Raw genomic sequence first — 6,014 nt, 5'->3', positions numbered from 1 at the left:
AAGGAAGAGAAAGAACAGAGGACCTAGGAGATACAGGAACCATAAAAAAAAATCCTTCCAGGGAACACAGGGACAGGAGGTGGTGCTGGATAACAGAGTGTTGGAAAATCAAATGAGGGCACAGTTTTAAGAAAGAGAATAGTCAAGGGTATCACATGAAACAGACTAGTCGAAGAGAATGAACAGCTTTCTCTCAGCAAACAGCTCAAATGCCACCTCTTCCAAGAAGCCTACCCTGATCACCCATCAGAAGGCTCTTTCCCTTCTCTGACCCTTCATCCACATCTATTAAGGCACATCTCCCTTCTACCAAGTATGAGCAGCATTATTTAAATCCCCTTATTTCCCCTCCTACAGGATCTAACAGAGGCTTGAATATATGGGTACTCGCTAAATTTCTGTGGAGTACTCCTGTACTCCTGCGTATGCCTTTCTGGAATTACTGCCTGAACCCAGTGTATGAATGTGTGCCTATAAAACTAAATCACAAATCATTTGGGATTTCTTTGTTCTCACACTCACCAACTGCAATTCAAAGCAATTCCAGAACACACAACACCTGTAAGCATTCTCACTTTTTAGCCCATATTTCAAGGACAGTAAAGACGGGAAATTTTTCACAAAGTCGTTTGCAATTAAACATAACCTAAGCTTATAAAGTTATGTATTCCCATTGTCTTTTACTTTCTTGTAAACAAAGCAAATCTCTTGCAATTTCTCAACTTCTTGTTTTGTTGAGGTTTTTTGTTTGTTTGTTTTTAATGTACCAAACAACTTCAAAGGTAACCGCCTCAAAAATAATTCCATGATAAGAAGCAGAACTTATGTTCCTGCAGCAAGCTGTAGCTGGGCATTTTTATAGTGGTTAAATCATGAACAAAAAGCAAAAAGTGCCACTTAGAAAATTAAAGAATCAGAGTCTGAGAATGCTCCATTCTGCAAGTAGAAAAACACATTAGCCACAAGACCTCTGGAAAGCCTTAACCCAACAATCAAAGACACAGCCGCTGAACACTCCTTATGTTCTCTTTTCTTTTATAGCCTAGTTTCTTGTGAGAATAGGCTACACTTTTTATTGCAATTTCTACCTTGAATTCATATGCCAAATCATTATGAGCCGGCTGCTGCCCATCCCACCATCCCACTCCACTGAAATTGCTCTCAACAACACACCAATGGCTTTCCAGTTACAAATTGAACGGTCAGGCCCTATCCTGCTTGAGCTTCCATGGCATTTGTCACTGGCACCCACTCCCTTCTTAAACTCTTGCTTCCATAGGATGCACCCTCCTGCTTCTCTTCACACCTCTTTCTACTCCAGCCCCGTTAAGTGTGGTTGGGTGGGCCCAGAGCTCTGTCCTTGGCACTCTCTACTCTACCCTCACACTCCTCCTGGGCGATCTCACTGACTCCCTGATGGACCCACTGATAACTCCCAAACCTCTCTCCAGGGAAATCCTCTTGCATTTCAAACCCATGCTTCTGTCCATACAGCAGTCCCTTGGCACTGAAAGTTCCACAAAGCCAACACTGAAATCACCTTCCTCCCAAACCTGATTTCCTTTTTTTGAACATCTGTATTGGAGTATAATTGCTTTACAATGGTGTGTTACTTTTTGCTGTATAGCAAAGTGAAGCAGCTATACATGTACATATATCTCCATATCTCTTCCCTCTTGTGTCTCCCTCCCTCCCATCCTCCCTATCCCACCCCTCTAGGTGGTCACAAAGCACCGAGCTGATCTCCCTGTGCTATGCAGCTGCTTCCCACTAGCTATTTTACATTTGGTAGTGTATATATGTCCATGCCACTCTCTCACTTCATCCCAGCTTACCCTTTCCCCTCCCTGTGTCCTCAAGTCCATTCTCTACGTCTGCATCTTTATTCCTGTCCTGCCCCTAGGTTTTTCAGAACTGGTTTTTTTTTTAGATTCCATATATATGTGTTAGTATATAGTATTTATTTTCCTCTTTCTGGCTTACTTCACTCTGTATGACAGACTCTAGGTCCATCCACCTCACTACAAATAACTCAGTTTTGTTTCTTTTTATGGCTGAGTAATATTCCATTGTATATATGTGCCACATCTTCTTTATCCATTAATCTGTCGATGGACACTTAGGTTGCTTCCATATCCTGGCTATTGTAAATAGTGCTGCAATGAACATTGTGGTACATGACTCTTTGAATTACCATTTTCTCAGGGTATATGCCTAGCAGTGGGATTACTGGGTCATATGGTAGTTCTATTTTTAGTTTTTTAAGGAACCTCCATACTGTTCTCCATAATGGCTGTATCAATTTACATTCCCACCAACAGTGCAAGAGGGATCCCTTTTCTCCACACCCTCTCCAGCATTTATTGTTTGTAGATTTTTTTGATGATAGCCATTCTGACCGTGTGACGTGATACCTCATTGCAGTTTTGATTTGCATTTCTCTAATGATTAATGATGTTGAGCATCCTTTCATGTGTTTGTTGGCAGTCTGTATATCTTCTTAGGAGAAATGTCTATTTAGGTCTTCTGCCCATTTTTGGTGGTTGTTTTTTAGATATTGAGCTGCATGCCTGTATATTTTGGAGATTAATCTTTCGTCAGTTGCTTCATTTGCAAATATTTTCTCCCATTCTGAGGGTTGTCTTTTCGTCTTGTTTATGGTTTCCTTTGCTGTGAAAAAGCTTTTAAGTTTCATTAGGTCCCATTTGTTTATTTTTATTTTCCTTTCTCTAGGAGGTGGGTCAAAAAGGATCTTGCTGTGATTTATGTCAGAGTGTTCTGCCCATGTTTTCCTCTAAGAGTTTTATAGTTTCTTGCCTTACAGTTAGGTCTCTAATCCATCTGGAGTTTATTTTTGTATACGGTGTAAGGGAGTGTTCTAATTTAATTCTTTCACATATAGCTATCCAGTTTTCCCAGCACCACTTATTGAAGAGGCTGTCTTTTCTCCATTGATGGCCTGTCTCCAGGCCCACCTCCCCACCACCTCCAAGTCCCAGGCCAGGCTTCCTGCTGCTCATATAGGCCCTGTTCCCCTTACAGCTGATTCTCTCATCCAGCTCTCCCAGCCCTGTTGCTGCCAGCTCAAACCCACCCTCTCTCCTCTCCCTCTCATCCTCCTCCCACCTCACTCCATCAACCGTTTGACCACCTCTTGTCCACTGTAGCCCACAAAATCTGGGCTCCATTGGGGTGGGGAAAGGGGAGAGGGATTCACCTCTTGTCCTGATACTTTTATTTACTCAGGGCAGATAGGGTCTGCTTTGAATGGTTAAAAACTACCTGAATGTGATAAGACACAGACCCTGAAAATAATCAGATTTTCCTTGGGAAACTGAACCAGCCTCAATATTTGGGGAGGAGCAGGGGAGAGGGGGTTGGAATGAGCCTGGCAAGAAGCTTGAAACTCTCACCAGCCCACAATTTTGGCTGTTTCTGAACAACCCACTGTATCCTAGAAATGCCCGAGCATGCTTCATTTGCTTGCCAAGGCCCAAAGGAATCTGAACGCGATCCTAAGAGGGCCCATCCTGTCCAAGCCATCAACTGAATGCAAGGAATGCATAGCTATTTCTCTAGACAATGTTTTAGGTCATCCCTCAATGAATACATATCTAACATATGGCAGTTAACCATACTTATATGTTTCATAAATTAAGAACATGAGTGGCAGAAGGAACTCTAGTGATATTCCATTTTGCTAATCAGGAAATGGAAGCACAGAAAGCTACTACCCTACTAAATCTTAGGAGATAGCACCGAAAGCAATCCCCTTCAAAAAAACCGAAAAAGACAAACTCCTAAAAAGTAGATGCAATTCCCAAATGGAATGCCTCATAAGTCCACTGATTTTCATTACACAACTGATTTGCAGTCAAACTTATGCAGGAAAAAAATCAGTCCAGGGAGCAGAGTAAGTTGGGCAGGGTAGCTGCCAAGAAGTGGGACTGATTAAGATCCACCAAGAAGAGGACACATTCACTTGAGTGCATGACCATATATATAAGAACACCTCAGGGGTATAAGTACTAATGATTTTGTAGTGAGTTTGGCTGTCTGTCCTGCCTGTATGATGTCAAGAACTTTTCAGTATTTCTTACAAAACACCAAAGTTTTCCCCATTGCCCTCAAGGCAGCAAATCTCTGCTCAGAGCTCCAAGAACCTGCAAATGGCAGAAGCCAAGGGGGCTGAGGCTGAGGCCGAGTCATTCCAGAAATCATGGACAGCTTGCAGACAACTTGAAGCTGCTCTCTGCTACCACTGGGACCAAAATATAAGTGCCTTTATCCCCCATTTTCTATTTTTTTTCACCTGTGATTCCCTTCACATTCAATTTCCTTCCTGTCAATGCAAATTCTGTTTCTCACTCAGGGCCTGTTTAACTCCCATCTACATTCCAAAACTTCTTTGGAAAACACTACCTGTTACCTCCACCCCTCTGAACACTAACTACCACTTTCTTCAAACAGTAACACTTAAATTTCTGTTAAATTTGGTTCTTTGTGGGGTTTTTTAAACTCTTATTATACAGTAAGTATTTACTGTTGAAAAATTAGAAAATATAAATAAGCAAAAAAAAAGTCAGCACCCAGAGACATTTAGGTACCTATCCTTCAGACATGTTTGTGTTTGTTTTTACAAAAACAACAGCACTCTGAATCTTCCACATAATAATGCCACCATTCCAAGTCAATATGCTCTCTAATGAAACCATGTAAAGACTGCTCAATCTTCCACTTTAAGCAAATCATACAACATACCTAACAAATGGTCGTTTCCTATTTTAGGCTGTTATGAACAACCTTGCAATGAAAATACTGCCTTAAAATATATTTATGTGTATATTTGTCTGATGGTTTCCTTAAATTATTAGAAATGGAAGTGCTAAGTCAAAAGACATGCGGCCCACCACCATCCTGCTTTTTAGGTCTTTTTATTCATATTGCCAATTTACCCTCCAAAAAGGTTATTCCAAATTACTCTCCATTTTATTTATTCATCATTCAAAAAATATTTATTTTGTGACTAATTTGTGCTAGGCTCTATCAACACAATCATTATCAACATGACAGACACAGTTCCTGCCCTCATGGAGCTTACAACTTAAAGGAAGAGACAGAGACCCCACATACCTCATCAAAAATTCTTCATTATAAGCAGAGGTAAGCTTAGAAGGGAAAGTTCAGGGTTTTTCAAAGATCACAGGAATTTTAGAAGAACCTGATAGAGCCTGAAGGGTCCGGAAGAGCTTCCACAGGAAGAATGGTTCTGAGTTGGACCTAAAGTTTTCTGTTGTAAATCCTGTGAAACCAGGTTGTAGAGAACCCTGGATAAAATATTCTAAGCAAAGGGAGCAGCATGGACAAAGCCCCTGAGAAGGGAAGGAACATGACCAATTTGAAAAAATGTAAGCAGCTCACTGTAGCTGAGGCACAGAGAGATAGTGAAAAGAGTAAGGCAGGGCCAGACCACACAAGCCCTCCACAGCAGCCAACTTTTTCCAGCTGGTAAGGCCAACTTTCAATAGCCATGGGCCAGAACAGTCACATGGCAGTCAAAGCCTAGAGAACTAACAACTGAATAATGACACAATAAACTGTAAACCAGAAAAATGGATGTAAATAAACTTACCCTGAATAAGGAATGCACTTTCAAGCTGCTCTAGAACTTTTAAACTTACAATGTTAGGCCACGTACTTTCAAACACTATAATCAGCTAAATACATAAAATAGTTGCTGTCTAAAATATCTGCATGTCCACAGAAAGTAAAACACATAAATCCCTTGACTTTAATATGTAATATGACAAGACTAAGTCAACTGAAAAGTGTTTAAGTTTGTCAGAAAAATTTCATATCCATATTTTATTTAATGCAAAAAACATAAATGTTACTCAAGGTCCTAGTCTGGAGAAAAAAACTACTCCCATAATCTTTCAATGATGGTAATTAGCCAAATTTTCTTTATTCCAACTTAGATTTTCTTATAGATATAATTTTCCACATAAATAAGA

Source organism: Mesoplodon densirostris, chromosome 5 (assembly GCF_025265405.1).
Source record: "Mesoplodon densirostris isolate mMesDen1 chromosome 5, mMesDen1 primary haplotype, whole genome shotgun sequence".
Taxonomy (NCBI): domain Eukaryota; kingdom Metazoa; phylum Chordata; class Mammalia; order Artiodactyla; family Ziphiidae; genus Mesoplodon; species Mesoplodon densirostris.
Note: the sequence above shows the minus strand (reverse complement) of the source record.